This window comes from Anolis carolinensis, unplaced genomic scaffold, assembly GCF_035594765.1.
Source record: "Anolis carolinensis isolate JA03-04 unplaced genomic scaffold, rAnoCar3.1.pri scaffold_18, whole genome shotgun sequence".
NCBI classification, from domain to species: domain Eukaryota; kingdom Metazoa; phylum Chordata; class Lepidosauria; order Squamata; family Dactyloidae; genus Anolis; species Anolis carolinensis.
Window position 1 is genome coordinate 4728676 of NW_026943828.1, and position 19948 is coordinate 4748623.

The following is a 19948-nucleotide window of genomic DNA, read 5'->3' on the forward strand; positions in this document are numbered from 1 at the left end:
ATACAAAGGAATGCTGAAACTAAGACAAGTCAAACACGTATTCTGGACTTTAAGAGAGCTGACTTCCAAAAAATGAAGGAATTACTGAGCGGCATTCCATGGACGCCGACATTAAAAAACAAGGGAGTTAAGGATGGATGGGAGTTTTTCAAAAGTGAAATACTCAAGGCGCAAATGCAAACAGTGCCAACAAAGAAAAATAAGACAAGTGCAAAGAAGCCAGAATGGATGTCCAAAGAACTTCTAACTGAGCTAAAGCTCAAAAGTGACATGCACAAGAAGTGGAAAAGGGGAGAAATCACCAAAGAAGAATTCAAACGTATAGCCAACACCTGTAGGGAAAAGGTTCGCAAGGCTAAAGCGGAAAATGAGCTCAGGCTTGCCAGGGACATAAAAAACAACAAAAAAGGCTTTTTTGCTTACGTTGGTAGAAAAAGGAAGAAAAAGGAGGCGATAGGGCCATTGCAAGGAGAAGATGGGGTGATGGCGACAGGGGACAGGGAAAAGGCAGAACTACTTAATGCCTTCTTTGCCTCGGTCTTCTCAGAAAAAGAAAGCCATCTTCAACCTCAGCAACACGGAATGGACGAAGGATTGGGGGAAATCCAACCCCAAATAGGGAAACAAGTTGTCCAGGAACACTTGGCCTCTCTAAACGAATTCAAGTCCCCAGGGCCAGATCAGCTACACCCAAGAGTACTGAAGGAACTAGCGGAAGTTATTTCAGAACCACTGGCAATTATCTTTGAGAGTTCTTGGAGAACAGGAGAAGTCCCAGCAGATTGGAGGAGGGCGAATGTGGTCCCTATCTTCAAGAAGGGAAAAAAGAACGACCCAAACAATTACCGTCCGGTCAGCCTCACATCAATACCAGGCAAAATTCTGGAAAAGATCATTAAGGAATCAACACGGATTTACCAAAAACAAGTCATGCCAGACTAATCTGATCTCTTTTTTTGATAGAGTTACGAGTTGGGTCGATACAGGGAATACTGTGGATGTAGCGTACCTGGATTTCATTAAGGCCTTCGACAAAGTCCCCCACGACCTTCTGGCAAACAAACTAGTAAAATGTGGGCTAGACAAAACTACGGTTAGGTGGATCTGTAATTGGCTAAGCGAACGAACCCAAAGGGTGCTCACCAATGCGTCGTCTTCATCATGGAAAGAAGTGACAAGTGGAGTGCCGCAGGGCTCCGTCCTGGGCCCGGTTCTGTTCAACATCTTTATTAACGACTTAGACGAAGGGTTAGAAGGCACGATCATCAAGTTTGCAGACGACACAAAACTGGGAGGGATAGCTAACACTCCAGAAGACAGGAGCAGAATTCAAAACCATCTTGACAGACTAGAGAGATGGGCCAAAACTAACAAAATGAAGTTCAACAGGGACAAATGCAAGATACTTCACTTCGGCAGAAAAAATGGAAATCAAAGATACAGAATGGGGGACGCCTGGCTTGACAGCAGTGTGTGCAAAAAAGACCTTGGAGTCCTTGTGGACAACAAGTTAAACATGAGCCAACAATGTGATGCGGCTGCTAAAAAAGCCAATGGGATTCTGTCCTGCATCAATAGGGGAATAGCGTCTAGATCCAGGGAAGTTATGCTCCCCCTTATTCTATTCTGCCTTGGTCAGACCACACCTGGAATACTGTGTCCAATTTTGGGCACCACAGTTGAAGGGAGATGTTGACAAGCTGGAAAGCGTCCAGAGGAGGGCGACTAAAATGATTAAGGGTCTGGAGAACAAGCCCTATGAGGAGCGGCTTAAAGAGCTGGGCATGTTTAGCCTGCAGAAGAGAAGGCTGAGAGGAGACATGAGAGCCATGTACAAATACGTGAAGGGAAGTCAAAGGGAGGAGGGAGCAAGCTTGTTTTCTGCTGCCCTGCAGACTAGGACACGGAACAATGGCTTCAAACTACAGGAAAGGAGATTCCACCTGAACATCAGGAAGAACTTCCTCACTGTGAGAAGGGCTGTTCGACAGTGGAACTCTCTCCCCGGGGCCGTGGTGGAGGCTCCTTCCTTGGAGGCTTTTAAGCAGAGGCTGGATGGCCATCTGTCGGGGGTGCTTTGAATGCGATTTCCTGCTTCTTAGCAGGGGGTTGGACTGGATGGCCCATGTGGTCTCTTCCAACTCTACTATTCTATGATTCTATGAAGGAAGGAAGGAAGGAAGGAAGGAAGGAAGGAAGGAAGGAAGGAAGGAAGGAAGGGAGAGAAAAGGGGTTTCCATGCGGAAAGACCTTTGAACCCTTTGAACCCTCTCCTGCCCAGCCCACACATTCCTGTGACTAGCGCCCACCCTGCCCACTTTTTGTAAAGACCTAAAATCTTGTTAGTTCCAATGTGCCTTTGATTGATTCAGTTCACTAAATGACTGGATCTCTCTAGCCATAACTTAATTCTCGGCCCTTGCACTTTACTATTGTCCCTGTCCTGGATTTGTACTGTACTAATCTGATTGGCCCTTCCAGCCTTAACTTATCATCTGCTTTGCCATCAGCCCTGCCCTCTCAGCTGTATTGCACAGGCCTTTCCCTTGCCCCAGCTCGGAGTTTCAGGGCCAGAAAAGTAGATGGAGGAGGCAACAGAATGGTTTGCCCCAAGGCAGCATTCTTGCACCAACCTTATTTAACATCTTCACGAATTATCAGCCACTACCACCACTCACAAAGAGTGCTGATGACCTGGGCCTTAACAACACAAACGAAAGATTTTGAAACAGTTGAAAGCCAACTCACTACTTCCTTGAAAGATCTCTCCAGCTACTACAAAGAGAACCACCTGAAGCCTAATCCTGCCAAGACACAAGTGTGTGCTTTCCACCTACGTAACCATGAAGCCAACAGGAGACTGAAAGTTACTTGGGAAGGCCAAGAGCTCGGACACTGTTTCCATCCTAAATACCTTGGTGTCACCTTAGACCGAACACTAACATATAGGAAACACTGCATGAACACCAAGCACCAAGTAGCTGCACACAACAACATCCTGTGGAAACTTACTGGCAGCGCATGGGGTGCAGACCCACAAGTAATAAGGACATCAGCCCTGGCCTTGTCTTTCTCAACTGCTGAGTAAGCCTGTCCTGTCTGGCACAAGTCTGGCCATGCGAAGCAGGTGGACATAGCACTGAACGAAACATGCAGAATCATCACAGGATGCCTTAAACCCACACCTGATGATAAACTCTACACCTGGCATTGCCCCTCCTGACGTGCGATGGGAAGTTGCTGCTAATGGTGAGAGAAATAAGGTTGAACATTGTGAAAGCCACCCATTGTATGACTATCAGCCTCCTCCCACCAGACTCAAGTCAAGGAAGGGCTTCATGAGAACCACCACTCCTCTTGATGTTCCTCCAGCAGCAGCAAGAGTGTCCCTCTGGGCAGCTAAACCTGGCAATTCCAACTGGATGGCCCCCCACAAGGGTCTTCCTTCCTCCAGGGCCAAACCAAGAATGGGCAACTTGGAAGTCCCTGAACAGACTCAGAAGCGGAGTGGGCAGATCTAAAGGGAACCTGGCAAGGTGGCACTCCCTGGAGGAATCCTCCCCCTTGTGTGACTGTGGAGCAGAACAAACAACTCCGCATTTGTATGCTTACCCATAATGTCCTGCCTCATGTACGGAGGAGGAGTTGTTTAAAGCTACAAACAATGTGCTCGCTGTTGCCTGCTTTTGGTCTAAAACTATTTAGCTGCTTGTGATTTCTTTTATTTCATCACTTTTAAATTTATTTATTATGCAATGCTTTTGACACAAAATAAATAAATACTGTCTATTACAGGGAAAACCAGCTGATCCCTAATCCATCTAAAATACAGACGTGTCCTTTCCATCGTAAGAACAGACAAACATCTCGAGCTCTGAGGAATATCTGGGAAGGAATCCCACTGGAGCATCGCAGCACACCCAAATACTTGGGAGTTACCCTGGGCCATGTTCTGACTTACAAGAAGCACTGCTTAAACATCAAGCAAAAAGTGGGTGCTAGAAATAACATTGTACAAAAGCTGCCTGGCACAACCTGGGGATCACAACCTGACACAGTGAAGACACCTGCCCTTGCGCTTGGCTACTCTGCTAATGAATACGCATGCCCAGTGTGGAATACATCTCATCATGCTAATACAGTGGATGTGGCTCTTAATAAGACATGCCGCATTATCACAGGATGTCTACACCCCACACCACTGGAGAAATTATATCGCTTAGCCGGCATTGCACCACCTGACATCCACCGGGAAGTAGCAGCCTGTTTGGGTGTCAGCCACCACACCAATGCCTTAAATCAAGAAATAGCTTACTACAATCTACAGAGATACTCGCAGGAACACCTCAGCAAGCAAGAGTCCAAAAGTGGCAGGCTAAAACTCAGAACCTTAATCTGTGACTGAGGCCGGATGAGAGAATCCCCCCTGGGCACACAGAAGACTGGGCGACTTGGAAGGCACTGAACAGGCTGAGCTCTGGCACCAGGAGATGCAGATCCAACCTTAAGAAATGGGGCCACAAAGTGGAGTCCGCCACATGCGAGTGTGGAGAAGAGCCAACCACAGACCACTTACTGAGCACAATGGAGGACCATCTAAGAGCAACATCAGAGGCACCCCACAGAGGCTGTGGCGCAGATGGTTAAGAGCCAGACGCAAGAGATCCCTGGTGATCAAAAGAAAGGCCAAGGGTTCGAAGCCCATGTCGGATCTCCCTCCCTTGTCCTTGACCGTCATCCAGAGAGCACTGTCAACCCAACCAAGGGTGGATCTGGACCAAACTTGCCGCTGATGATGGGATTTGCAGTCCCTTCACTGACACTGTGACCCCCACTGAGAATGGACCGGGACCAGACTTGGCCCAGAGAAGCCCCTTGACCAACAGAAGATACTGCAGGGGTCCCTGGGGATGGGCCTTGGTTCTGGGAGTTATAGTTCACCTGCAGCCAGAAAGCACCGAACCCAGCTGAGGTGAGGTCTGGACTACACTGTAGCTGTGCAGGCAGGCCTGGTTTAATATCTATCTTGTTTGCTGTGTCATAATAAAATAATAATCATAACAGATCTCTATTTACATCCTTCTCTTCTCCCTCTCGGAACCCGAAGCGGCTGACAAGGTATTTCTCCACAGACCTCTCTCTCTCTCTCTCTCTCTCTCGGCCTCTCCGTTCCCTTCCATCCGCCTTCCTTCCCGCCTCACAGACACAGACCAGGCCTCAGGCCAGGCGAGGCGCCGCCATCTTCCCCCTCCTCGTCCTCCTTCCCCGGAGCCCGCCCTCGCCCCCTCCCATTGGCTGAGCCAGGGATGCCCCGCCCACCGGAGGCCCCCATTGGCTGCGTGCCTCCCAACCCTCCTTTGATGGACGGGCGGGGACGGGCCTGCCGTGTTCCTTCCTTCCTTCCTTCCTTCCTTCCTTGGAGTTGTAGTTCGCCCTCAACCGGGGACACCGGGACCCCCACCCAGGATGGGCCTGGACCGCCCTCGGCACACGGAGCCCCCGGGACTGGCTCAGCCAATGGGAGGGGAGGGGAGGGGCTGGCCCCGTGGGAGTTGTAGTTCTCCCTCCAGCCAGAGAGGGCGCCCAGCCAAATTCCTCAATCTCCAATAGATACTGGTATTTTCTTTTTATGCCTGTGGTGACTTCATAGGGTCTTCATTTCCCTGATCAAGAAAGAAGAAGCAAAAGGTGCAACTTCCTTTATTTCCAAGATGATCCTCTTTTCCATTCATGGCTCATGTTGAAAATGGAAACACCAAGAAATGGAGAAATGAAGGGTCTCAAGGACACACGGAAACAAGGCAAAGGTTATCACAGATTGATGGACAATAAGGGATGGATTCAGAAGGAGAAAAGAAAAGAAGGGACCTAAACACGGCTAAAGAAACAAAAGGCAGACAGTCAGACAGACCATAGACGGGGCGTCATTTACTGTGAATAAAGGGTTTCCGTGAATTACCAGCATAAGTTAAATATTAAGAGGCACAGTGACCCCTTTATTGATGATTTCATGAATGTCTAGATTCCCTTTCAGGCCACAAGGGATCCCAGGTCCGTCTCCTGTGCATCCCACATTAGACCCCTGCTGCCACCACATTTCCTACATCTCTCAAAGGAACCCCAAATTCCCAAAGACGTTGCCTTCCTGCCTGGCAAATTCAACACCCCATTTAGGCATGCTGAGATGCTCACAGAACTGGTCTCGCCTGGACTAAGTCCCCGTTGGGCTGTTCACTCCCTTGGTTGAGCCGCAGGACGGCATGCAAATTCACAGGCACAGCGCAGTCGGGAAACCCTCCTTCCTGCCCAGCCCTTTCCACCCCTGTCCATTTCCGCCTCTATTTCCTGCCCTCTGTTGTGGGGAAAGGCTTTTCAGCAGGTGAAGGCTGGGTTCTGGTCTTTGGCTGGGTTCTGTGGTCTTTGGATACAGGTGAACTACAACTCCCAAAATCAAGGCCCATTCCCACAAACCCTTGTAGTATGTTCAGTTGGTCATGAGGCTTCTCTGTGCAAAGTGTGGTCCTAGTCCATTGTCAGTGGGGGTCACTTTTTCTTTTTTTCCCCAAACTTGTCCAATATGTTCTATTAGTTATGGGGGCTCTGGGTGCCAAGTGTGGTCCTGGTCCATCACTGGTGGGGTTTGACTGCAAGTGAACTATAAATCCCAGTACCTACTACTCCCAAATATCCAGGCCAATTCCCCTCCAAACCCACCAGTATTCAAATCTGGGCATCTTGGGGATGCATGGCAAGTTTGGCCCAGAGCCATCTTTGTTTGGGTTCATAGCATTCTGGGTGTAGGAGAACTACAACTCCTTCCCCAGTAGGAGTCACAGCAGTGCTCTGATTTGATGCAGGGTGAACTACAACTTCCACCATGTGCAGTCAATCCCCAAACTCCTCCAGTAAGTTTAGTTTCTGCTCAGTTCTGCTGTGTTTGTTATGCAGACAGATTTGAAAGGGAAGGGCAGTAGGAGGGGTCATGCAAATTCCACAGCAATGGAGAACCCTGGGATGCCTGCCTGTGGTGGAGGAAAATGCAAAATCTAGGATGAAATGGTCACCAAACGAAAGCATTCCTTGGGTGGTGGGCCGTAGTGTTTGGGAAGGACATTGGCAGGGGTTGGGCTGCATGTTCATTGAGCTCACTGTAGCCAAAATGTCAGCGGAAAAGAGTGACTTGCTAGATTTTTAACCATGGGAACTATAGCCTGTTTGTGGAGGTTGGAGGCTGTCTGTGTGAGCAGGCATCCGTGCCACATGCACACATACGGGTTTTCGCTTTTATTATGGATTTAGATTAGATTAGATTAGATTAGATTTAGATTAGATAGATTTAGATTAGATTAGATAGATTTAGGTTAATAGATACAGATGTTACCTTATAATAATTTGGACCAAAATTTTTTAAAAATGGCAAATTATATTAAACATGGACTGTAATGGAAATAAAGAGTCAGAATAAATACAGTAGAGTCTCACTTATCCAACATAAACAGGCTGGCAGAATGTTGGATAAGCGAATAAGTTGGATAATAAGGAGGCATTAAGGAAAAGTCTATTAAACATCAAATTAGGTTATGATTTTACAAATTAAGCACCGAAACATCATGTTATACAACAAAATTGACAGAAAAAGTAGTTCAATACACAGTAATGCTATGTAGGAATTACTGTATTTACGAATTTAGCACCAAAATATCATGATGTATTGAAAATATTGACTACAAAAATGCATTGGATAATCCAGAATGTTGGATAAGTGAGACTCTACTGTAAAACTAAATGGTATAAACCACAAAAAGAAGGTGGGTTAGGTCTCCCAAATATTAAATTATATGATCATGCCAACCAAACAAGGTACATAGTCGAAGGATTAGCGAAGCAAGGAAAACTGGGCCAGAAGAGAGGTTCTCAACCTGGGGTCCCTCCCCAGGTGTGCTTGGCCTACAACTCCCAGAAATCCCAGCCAGTTCAGTTTACCAGCTGTTAGGATTTCTGGGACTGGAAGGCCAAAAACATCTGGGGAGGGACCCCAGGTTGAGAACCACTGGGCTAGAAGAAGAGGATAAGAAATTAGAATGGAAACCAGAGTATATTTTGATAGAAAATAAAGGAAAGTCTAAAAAGAATTGGTATAATGAACAGAGTAACCCCCTTACATAAATATAAACTTTCTATCTAAACTTTATTTGCCATGCCATACTGTTGCCCTTGACCCGCCTGGCACCTGCTAGTTGGCCACCCCAACGTGGAACCCTTGATCCCTGTATCCTGTCCCGCCGATGGAGTATTTTGTCATTGGCTCTTAAACCTGTGGTTAATTGATTGATTTGTATGTTTAGCGCACTTATGCTCATTATTGTATTATGTTTTGTTGTTGTCTGGTTTCATTGTTGGAGATAGGGTGGTATATAAAGTTTTAGTATTGTTATTATTATTTATTTGTACCCCGCCACTGTAATAAGATAAAATGAAATATGAATATATGGTATCAATGGAAGAGATGAATGAATGAGAGCTAATAATTTTGGAGACACCATTCTAAAATATTAAGGCCTACAATGACTAACTACCTGCTTGCTGAATAGTAATTAAAACCAGCTAATGATAACTGAAATAGTTGACCTGTCTGGTAAACTTGGTTAAGAACTGCGACAGTGAGAAGAGAAATGTTTACATCTGTCAATATTTGCTGATTTGATGAACTTTGGGGCAGAGACAATGGTTTTTTAAGTTAAGGAAATGTTTACAACTGTTGAGAAGGAAGTCAACACAAGGCCAACACTAATCAAGAAGAGTCAACATCTGGTCCAGGAAACGGAGATGGAGCCAGGATGTTCCGGGATGGAAGACGTCTATCATTCATTTACAACTTTGGGACAACATCAGAAAAATATTGTTATATAAGTGTCTATGTTTTTACTGTGTCTTGTTTAAATTTTATTGTTTTTTTCTAATATGGAATTTTTTATTATAATGAGTATGTTATTGTCATTTTATACTTTTGATATTAGTGATGTAGTTGGGACACTGAATGTTTGCCGTCTATATGTATGTTAACCGCCCTGAGTCCCTCTGGGGAGAGAGGGCGGTCTAGAAATAAAGTTATTATTATTATTATTGTTGTTATTATTATTATTATTATTATTATTTATGATGATCCAGAAATTGTGACAAACAGCGATGCTGTTTGTCCGCCATGCTCAGTGGAGATGATGCATGGGAAAGTGGCAGATTTGCATGGAAGCGGTCTTGTCACTGGGCCTCCTTTTCTCAAGGGAAGAGGAAGGAGTGCATTTTGGAGTCATGATACGGGTTGCAGGGAGTCCGTTCTATCTTATCCTTGGCATTGTTCGTAGGAAAAAAGGATGCATTTTGACGTTTTGGAACTTTGCTGCAGAGGAAGCAGGGCCTGGCCTAAGCAGGTGCTTCTCCAAGGAGGGAGAAAGGATATGGTAATATCTGGATGGATGCACGAGGATGAATACATGGAGATGTGTGTGAATGCTGAGTGAAAATGTAACCCCCCCCCCCCCCGCTTTGTCTGTTGTAGGTTGTTTATCAAGCCAATGTGGTTACATAAAATCTGTATGTCTAATGTCACTCTTTGTTGTTTGTGTAAACGTTCTGATACCTCTCACACTGAAATTGCAATAAAAAGAACCTATGCTTTAAAATTATTGAGAAGTTATTCATAACACCACCATCTCCCCGAAGGGACTCGGAGTGGCTCACAAAAGCACACAATTGTGCAGAACACACAAGACGCAGCAAAAGACATAACAAATAAAGCAATAACAATAATTACACAAAACAATAATTCCATTGAATAACATACAACCCAACTGATTAAAATTCAACACTGCAGCAAAGCTGTGGGTACAACAGGCTGTGAACTGTCTCAGTCCATAAAGTACTAACAGAATCCATCGCTAAGGCCTCAGGTTGAGTGAGGAAGGTGCTCATCCTGGTCCAAAGGCTTGTTCAAAAAACCGTGTTTTCAGTTGTGCCCAGAAAGCTTGAAGAGAAGGGGGAACCTGATCTCCTTCAGGAGGGCATTCCAAAGCCACGGGGCCACCACCGAGAAGGACCCCCCCATCGCAGTCTCTCTCTCGCTCTCGTCCCCACCAACCCTACTTGAGACAGTGGCAGACCGAGAGGAGGGCCTCCCTGGCAGATCTTAAAGTTCATGGCCGTTCATAAAAGGAGATGCGGTCCTGAAGAGAGGTTGGACCCCAAGTGTATAAGGCTTTCTAGGTAACCACCTGCACCTTGAATTGGGCGCGGAAACTTGTTGGAAGCCAGTGGAGCTGTTTTCATAGGGGCGCGGGATGGTCCCTGTAACCAGCCCCAGTTAGTTATTAAAAACATTTTGGAAATGACACAAAATAAAACTCAGGCCAGGGATTATTATCTCCTTTAACACCAGTATTAACATTAGAAAATTCCACAATAAATGTTTTAAAAGAATTAAGACGGAAGAGTTTCTAAAAAAGAGGGAGAATGGAAATGAGAGACTGGGGTTTAAAGAGGATGATAAACAGAGACACAACCCAATATCTCTTTGCAGGAAGGAAGGGAGAGAAGAGTTTATATTATTATTATTATTATTATTATTATTATTATTATTATTATTATGTCAGTTATATTAGCATATTATTATAATACTATTATTGTATGTCATTATTATAATATTATAATTCAGCTCCAGCTGCTCCCCCGATTCCTGGGGCCATGCACAGAGACGTCTCCCTCCCTCCCTTACTCCGGAAGGTCTCATATCCAACATCCGGACACCCTCCCCTGGGCACCCTCCTTGCAGGCAGGCGGCCCATTCCCTCACATCAGGAGACACTTCCAGGGTGTCCAGATCCATCATTATTTGGAATCGACAATGTTCTCTGGATGCAGGTGAACTACAACTCCCAAACGCAAGGCCAAGGCCCACTAAACCCTTCCAGCATCTCCTGTTGGTCATGGGAGTTCTGTGTGCCAAGTTTGGTCCAACTCCATAGTTGGTGGAGTTCAGAATGCTCTTTGATTGTAGGTGAACTATAAATCCCAGCAACTACAACTTCCAAATGACAAATCAATCCCACACCCGCAACCCCACCAGTATTCAAATTTGAGCGCATTGGGATTTGTGCCATATTTGGTCCAGTGAATGAGAATACATCCTGCATATCAGATATTTACATTACGATTCACAACAGTAGCAAAATGACATTTATGAAGGGGCAACGAAAATAATGTTATGGTTGGGGCTCACCACAACATGAGGAACTACTGTATTAAGGGGTCGTGGCATCAGGAAGGTTGAGAACCACTGGCCAAAAGAGAAGAGGGGTCTGTTGAGTCCCCGGAAAAGAAGACCGAGAGGAGGGGGCTGGAGAGGAGCCACATGTGAACATGGGGAAGGAGGCCCCGAGGAAGAGGGAGGGGGCTTCCTTTCTGCTGCCCTGGAGACGAGGCCTCAGCGGAGCCGTGGGTTCCAAGGACAGGGAAGGAGATCCACCTGAACCTCAGGAAGGGCTGCTCAGTGGTGGGAGGCTCCTTCTTTGGAGGTTCTTAAGCAGTGGCTGGGTGGCCATCTGTCGGGGCTGCTTTCGTGGTGTTTCTCCTCCCTTCCTGCATGAAAGAAAGAAAGGAGGGGGCCGGGCAGGGTGGCCCTTCTGTGGGTTCCTTCACACTCTGGGATCCTCTGATTCCCATCGGGAGGGGCTGGTTGCATGCTGCAAGTTGGGCTCTGAGGATGACCCGGGAGGGAATCCCACTGGAGCATTGCCGCACAACAACATATCTGGGAGTCACCTGGACCGCGCTCTGACCCACAAGAAGCACTGCTTGGCTATCAAGCAACAAATAACATCCTACGAAAGAGGACTGGCACACCCTGGGGATCACAACCAGGCACAGTGAAGACATCTGCCCTTGCGCTTGGCTACTCTGCGGCTGAGTACGCATGCCCAACGTGGAATGCATCTCACCACGTTAAAAGAGGGGATGTGGCTCTTAATGAAACATGCCGCATGATCACAGGGTGTCTACGCCTCACATCGCTGGAGAAAATATACTGTTCATCCGGTATTGCACCACCTGACATCTGCTGGGAAGTAGCAGCCCATAATGAAAGGACCAAGGCAGTGACGTCTCTGGCCCATCCTCTGTTCAGATATCAGTCAGTACGCCAAGGCCTTAAATGAAGAAATAGCTTCCTAAGATCTACAGAGATACTCGCAGGAACACCTCAGCAAGCAAGAGTCCAAAAGTGGCAGGGTAAAACCATGGCTGATACCGAATGGGAGACTCCCCCTGGGCACACACAAGACGGAGAGACTCAGAAGGCGCTGAACAGACTGCGCTCTGGCACCACGAGACGCAGAGCCAACCTTCATAAATGGGGCCTCATAGTGGAGTCCACGACATGCGAATGTGGAGGAGAGCAAACCACCGGCCACGGACTCCAATGCGGCCTGAGCCCCACCACGTGCACAAGGGAGGGCCTTCTCACAGCCACTCCAGAGGCACTCACTCACTCCAAGGGGTAAGGAGGCACTCCAACTTTATTTTTATATCCCGCCCCATCTCCCCGAAGGGACTCGGGGCGGCTCACAACAGGGACAAGCCCGAAACAACAACAACAACCTATTTGACATAAATTTAAAACATTCCAACAAAATAAAATAATGGGCAAATACATTAAAATCCAAGCAGATAAAATCAGAGTAATTAAAAGCAACCCAGTGGGGACAGGTTCCATACAGTGGTGTGTCATGGAAATGAGTGACAGTGATCAAGTGCCATATGCTTTCAAAACAGAAAGAAGTCTTCTCATGACAGCTCTATTGGGCCTGTTCATTTCAAAGCGCTCTGGAACAACCATGTTTTCAATTCCCAAGATGTTTGGGGAAGATTCACATCATGACTTAGAGAAGTTGTACTTGACCTGCATCCAGAGAGAACGGCTGACCCAACAACCCTGGATCTGGACCACACTGGCCACGGAAGACGGGACTGGCGGGACCTTCACGGACACTGTGGCCCCACCCACTCCACTTGCCACAAAGAAGCCCCTTGACCCACTGAAGATCCTGCAGGGGTCCCTGGGAATGGGCCTTGGTTCTGGGAGTTGCAGTTCACCTGCAGCCAGAAAGGAGGGAACCCAGGTGAGGCCAGATCTGGACCAGACTTGGCACACAGACCCAACATGGCCAGCTGTGCAGGCAGGCCTGGTTTAATAACAACAACAACAATAGATCTCTATTTACATCCCTCTCTTCTCCCTCAGGGGACCCAAAGCGGCTGACAACGTATTAACATTGCTGAAATTTCTAGCTTATAATATTCCTGTCCATAGGAATTTGTACTCATCTGTAAAACAATGTGAAGTGTTTCTCTGTCTATTTATTCTCTATAAATCCTCCACATCCTTGATCACAGAGTTCACAACTTTGTGTGTTATCTAATGGGACTGAAATGAAGCCCATTGGATCTGATTCATCATTTTTAGGTACTCCTTGAACAAACACCTCAGGTCTTTGCATTTGGACCCCGAATGCACATTTATTGGCCGGTTTGACAAGGTTTCCCATTTGGACTTAGGCTGCTATAGTAAACATCATAGAAATTTGGGACTGACTAGCAATTTGCCTTTTCTCAGAAAAATTGACTGTTTTGAGTCTACAGTATTTTATTTCAAATGCGTGTGAAATAAATGTTAAGGTTTATAAGTGCTGTCACTCTCAACTTTAATTTCTTTCAAACTGTAAGCAAAATTGTCAGTATCAACCCAAGCCACAGAAGCCACGTTTTCTATTTTAATGTATTGGATATTCTATATCAGGGGTCCTCAAACTTTTTAAGCCGAGGGCCGGTCCACAATCCTTCAGACTGTGGAGGGGCCGGAAAAAAAAATACAAACAAATTCTGATGCACACTGTACATGTCTTATTTGTAGTGCAAAACAACAACAACAAAAGAACAATACAATATTTAAAAATGAAAACAATAGTAAACAACATAAACCTATCAGGATTTCAATGGGAAATGTGGGCCTGCTTCTGGCCAATGAGATAGTCAAGTTAATTAGGATTGTTGTTGTTGTGTGACTTCAAGTCATTTCAGACTTTGGGCGAGCCTAAGTCTAAAATAATTTATTTATTCATTTACTACATTATTTATTACATTTATATCCTGCCCTTCTCACCTTCTCACTCCAGAGCAACTGTATGTACATACAATATATTATATTATTAGCATAGGACAATATTAGCATTATATATTACTATATTGAACTATACCACTATACTGTAATATTATATGTAATATATAACATATAATTAATATTATTATATGGTATTATTAGTATTATATTGTATGAAATGATAATATTATTATCAATATTATATGTATATACAATATATTATATTATTTAAAATGATATAAAAATATTCTATTATAAATGAGGGCGGGGGCCAGGTAAATGACCTTGGAGGGCCGCATCCGGCCCCCGGGCCTTAGTTTGGGGACCCCTGTTCTATCATTTATGGTCAATATCCATATCAACCCAAGCCCTAGAAGCCACGTTTTCTATTTTAATGTATTGGATATTCTATATCATTTATGGAGGACAATATCCATCTTGGAAAGCTCCAGAGGACTTTCATGCATTGCAGGCACGACTGGTGAGGAGGAGAGACGGGGCCTTCTCGGTGGCGGCCCCTCAGTGTGGAACTCCTTCCCTGGGAGGATCAGATCGGCCGCTTCCGCCCGTCCTGTCATTTCGCAAACAAGAGAAACCATGGCTTTGGGATCAAGCATTTGGCCCGTCAGAATGACCTGTGCAATATAGTTGGAACTGGCTTTGGATTGATGGATAGGATTATCTGGCATCAAATCTAGGCACAAGAGTCGTCTCATGTTTACATAGGTTGTTTTAAATTGTTGTTTAAAGGCTTTTAATTGTTGTTGTTGTTGTTCAGGCACGGAATAATGCCACTCACGTAAGCCACTCTGCGTCCTCTTCGGGGTGAGAAGGGCGGGATATCAATGGAATAATCAAAATAAATAACATGGCGGAAACAACAGAGCAGGTGGATCCTAGAAACACAACGGGACAGACAGACAGACAGGCAGGCAGGCGGAGGGAAACCACTGGAGCAGACCTTCCGGCCCGGGAGGCGTCCTGTGGAGACCCGTCTGGGGAGGAGGGCATCCTGGGAGTTGTAGGCCTCCCTCCCTCCCTCCGCCGAGGACGGGCCTGGCCCACACTCCCGCCGCCAACCGGGCCCCTCCGCCTCCCCCCCGGGCACCCCGGCGAGCCCCCCTCTCCCCACAGACCTCTCTCTCTCTCCGCCGCCTTCCTTCCCGCCTCACAGACACAGACCAGGCCTCAGGCCAGGCCAGGCGCCGCCATCTTCCTCCTCGTCTTCCTCCTTCCCCGGAGCCCGCCCCCGCCCCTCCCATTGGCTGAGCCCGGGACGCCCCGCCCACCGGAGGAACCCCATTGGCTACGTCCTGCTCCCCGGCCTTGATTGACGGGCGGCGAGGAAGGGCTTCCGTGGTCCGAGCGAGGCCTGTGAGGCCAGGCCGGGAGGGAGGAGGCCCCGCTGGGCAGGCCTGGCCGAGGAGAGGCCGCGGAGGGAGGGAGGCCGGAGGGGAGGGGAGGGGGCGGGGCCGGGAAACCTCCCTCCCGGGAGCCGTCGTTCGCCCTCCCTCCCGCCCTTGAGCCCCGCCCGGGAGGCTCCTCAGCCAAGGCGCCCAAGGGGAGAAGCTCCGTCTGAGGGAGATTCTGGGGTGGACCTGGCAGGAGGGGAGGGAGGGAGGGAGGGGGAGGTCGCCCACAACCTCAGGCCTTGCGGACCATGGAAACACTGGCTTTGTCAAAGCACCTGAGCAACGCCGGGTTATTATTATTATTCTTGTGCTACAATACATCTATATATATAGAAGAGTGATGGCATCACGACGACTCACAAAACAACAAAAGTACAGGCCCCCCAACCTCGAAATTTGACAACACAACCCATCATCCATGCCTCAAGGTTGATACAACAAAAAGAAAAGAAAAATAAAGTCCTAATTAGAGGGAGAGCAATAATTTTTTTTTTATCCAATTGCTGCCAGTTTAGGGGGCTAATCTCTGCCCACTTGGTCTCCTAGCAACCAATTCAGCTAAGGGACAGCCAGGTTTCAGTTAGGAGACAGGTAGATTTAGGCCTCACTGAGTCTTCTTCCACAGATTATCTAATTTGCACTGGATTATATGGCAGTGTAGACTCAAGGCCCTTCCACACAGCTATAGAACCCAGTTATAATCTTATATCATCTGCTTTGCACTGGATTATCTTGACTCCACACTGCCATATAATCCACTTCAGTGTGCATTTTATACAGCTGTGAAGAAGGGGCCTCAGATAATCCAGTTCTGAGCAGATAATATAAGATTAGAAATATACAGTAGAGTCTCACTTATCCAACGTAAACAGGCCGGCAGGATAAGTGAATATGTTGGATAATAAGAAGGGATTCAGGAAAAGCCAATTAAACATCAGATTAGGTAATCGTTATACAAATTAAGCACCAAAACATCATATTATACAACAAATTTGACAGAAAAAGTAGTTCCATGCGCAGTAATGCTATGTAGTATTTACAGTAGAGTCTCACTTATCCAACACTCGCTTATCCAACGTTCTGGATTATCCAACACATTTTTGTAGTCAATGCTTTCCATATATCGTGATATTTTGGTGCTAAATTCATAAATACAGTAATTACTATATAGCATTACTGTGTACTGAACTACTTTTTCTGACAAATTTGTTGTCTAACATGATGTTTTGGTGCTTAATTTGTAAAATCATAACTTTATTTGATGTTTAATAGGGTTATCCTTAATTCCTCATTATCCAACATATTCGCTTATCCAACGTTCTGCTGGCCCGTTTATGTTGGATAAGTGAGACTCTACTGTACTGTATTTACAAATTTACCACTAAAATATCACAATGAATTTAAAACACTGACTACAAAAGCATTGATTATGAAAAGGCAGACTGCGTTGGATAATCCAGAACATTGTATAAGCGAATGTTGGGTAAGTGAGATTCTACTTTAATATGAAATAATTACTGGGATAGAATAATGCAGAACAATATAATCTCTAAAACCAGGACAGTAAATAAACAGGGGAATTCCACACAGGAAACAATCGGGGCCAGCTAACACCTCCCAACAAAGTATTCCCATCATCAAAGTCTGGCAAATCCTGTTTTCTCAGGGCCACAGACAGTAGAAGCACATAAAATATCGCAAACAACATCACTCTGAAAACAAGGGAATTCCAGACAGGAAACAATCAGGGCCAGCTAACACCTCCCAACAAAGTATTCCCATCATCAAAGTCTGGCAAATCCTGTTTTCTCAGGGCCACAGACAGTAAAAGCACATAAAATATCGCAAACAACATCACTCTGAAAACAAGGGTATTCCAGACAGGAAACAACCAGGGCCAGCTAACACCTCCCAACAAAGTATTCCCATCATCAAAGTCTGGCAAATCCTGTTTTCTCAGGGCCACAGACAGTAAAAGCACATAAAATATCGCAAACAACACCACTCTGAAAACAAGGGAATTCCAGACAGGAAACAATCAGGGCCAGCTAACACCTCCCAACAAAAAATTCACTCAGGGAGGAAACAGCCAGGCTTTAAAGCTGCAAGGCCATTACATCCTAATCATTTTTCCTAATTGTAGCATTCATACTTGCCTCCAACAAACAAAAAAAACCAATCAGAAATATTGTATATTCACAACCTTTAGGAAATAATATCCCCTGATGGCGCAGCGTGTTAAAGCGCTGAGCTGCTGAACTTCTGGACCGAAAGACCACAGGTTTGAATTGGGGGAGCGGAGAGAGCCCCCACTGTTAGCCCCAGCTTCTGCCAACCCAGAAGTTCAAAAACATGCAAATGTGAGTGCATCAATAGGTACTGCTCCGGCGGGAAGGTAACGCCGTTCCATGTAGTCATCCCACATGACCTTGGAGGAGTCTACGGACAACGCCGGCTCTTCGGCTTAGAAATGGAGATGAGCACCAACCTCCAGAGTCAGACACGACTGGACTTAACGTCAGGGGGAAACCTTGACCCTTGACCTTAACTACCACCAATTCCTCAAGACTTTATTTCCCAGACCACCAGACTTCGCCACAGCAACGCGTGGCCGGGCACAGCTAGTCTAATATAAAATATATTACATTGTAAAACAATCATGTAAGGCCGCAGAAGGGAAGGCGAGTCCCAGGTCCATCCTTGGTGGGGCTCAGAGTTCAGTTCTTAGAGGGCAGGGAACTACACATCCCGGTCCCTACCACTCCTAGAAATCAGGGTCAATCCTCCCCAGACCCCTCTCTCCAGTCTGTTCAGTGGTGGACCAGTTCCTCTGCTTGCTGTGTGCCATAGAAAAGGATAGGACATAGCAGGGAATTGGCATGCCCCTGCCCACTTCCTCTCCCTCAACCCTTTCCTATTATTTCCTATGGCACACAGCAACTGAACTCCCAAGAGAGAGAGGGAGACTCGAAGGGACCGACCGGGATGTGTAGTTCCTCTGCAGCCTAAGAGCCGCCCTCTGAACCCCTCCAACGATGGGCCTGGGACTCGCTTGGCACGCAGGCCCAACCCCAAAGGCCACCTTGGCATCCCGGCCGGGCTGTGGCGCAGCCCATTAGCTGCAATAAATCACGACTGACCGAGAGGTCGTGGGATCGAAGGCCGGGTCAGATCGAGTTCCTGACCGTTAAGAGCCTGGCTCTCTGCCCACCTAAGCAGTTCGGAAAATAGTTGCATCTGTTCAGTTGAAAACGCTAGGTACCGCTTTATGCGGGGAGGCTAATTTAGCTATGTGTTGTCGAAGGCTTTCATGGCTGGGATACTTCTGGAACATGACCACACAGCCCGAAAGACATATAACAACCCTCTAATTTAACTAATTTGTGACATCATAAGACTGTCAGCAGCGTGCGGAAAGGAATGAGGAAGTCCTCCATCAAGGACTCGGTGTCAGAAGTGGAGGGCACCAGGGAGTTATAGTTCACCTGTACTGAGAGAACACTGGACCCATCTGGTGACGGGCCTGGACCAGACTGGGCAGACAGGCAGGCCCCACTGGGGTCCCTGTCGGGGTCTGGGGGAGACTGGCCCTGGGGACCCGGGGGTGGTCGTTCCCCTTCCCAGCCGAGGACGGGCCTGGCCCTCCCCTCCCCCTCCTCCTCGGGACCCCCGGTGGCGAGGGATGGTGTCTGGGGGGAGGAGAGAGAGAGAGAGAGAGAGAGAGAGAGAGAGAGAGGGACCCACTCCGGGCTTCTCCTCCGCCTTCCCTCCGAGGCCTCCTTCCTTCCTTCCTTCCTCCTCGCTCTCGTCCGTCAATCAAAGGAGGGTTGAGTGGGACGCAGCCAATGGGCGGCCTCCGGTGGGCGGAGCGTCACGGGTTCAGCCAATGGGAGGGGGCGAGGGCGGGCTCCGGGGGAGGAGGACGAAGAGGGGGAAGATGGCGGCGCCTGGCCTGGCCTGAGGCCTGGTCTGTGTCTGTGAGGCGGGAAGGAAGAGGACGGAGAGGCCGAGAGAGAGAGAGGGGTCTGTGGGGAGAGGGAGGGAGGGGGGCTCGCCTGGGGTGCCCGGGGGGGAGGCGGAGGGGCCCGGTTGGCGGCGGGAGTGTGGGCCAGGCCCGTCCTTGGCGGGCGGGCGGAGGGAGGGAGGGAGGCCTACAACTCCCAGGACGCCCTCCTCCCAAGACGGGTCTCCACAGGACGCCTCACGGGCCGGAAGGTCTGCTCCAGTTGTGTCCCTCCGTCTGCCTGTCTGTCTGTCCCGTTGTGTCTCTAGGATCCACCAGCTCTGTTGTTTCCCTCATGTTCCTACCTTATCAGCCGCTTTGGGTCCC

General features: G+C 47.4%; 3 protein-coding genes across 3 annotated transcripts in view; 1 reads left to right on the top strand and 2 right to left on the bottom strand.

Moving 5' to 3' along the window:
• Nucleotides 1-5312, bottom strand: part of LOC134294643 (zinc finger protein 850-like) — a 44554-nt gene extending 39242 nt beyond the window's left edge. The window contains exon 1 of the mRNA XM_062966228.1: nt 5135-5312. The gene's annotated coding sequence lies outside the window, so the exon portion shown is untranslated. The remainder of the gene's footprint in view (nt 1-5134) is intronic.
• The window catches only part of LOC134294686 (zinc finger protein 180-like), a 110344-nt gene extending 94733 nt beyond the window's left edge, over nt 1-15611 (bottom strand). The window contains exon 1 of the mRNA XM_062966279.1: nt 15343-15611. The gene's annotated coding sequence lies outside the window, so the exon portion shown is untranslated. The remainder of the gene's footprint in view (nt 1-15342) is intronic.
• A 3934-nt stretch (nt 15612-19545) lies between these two features.
• Nucleotides 19546-19948, top strand: part of LOC107983718 (zinc finger protein 160-like) — a 182851-nt gene continuing 182448 nt past the window's right edge. The window contains exon 1 of the mRNA XM_062966229.1: nt 19546-19641. The gene's annotated coding sequence lies outside the window, so the exon portion shown is untranslated. The remainder of the gene's footprint in view (nt 19642-19948) is intronic.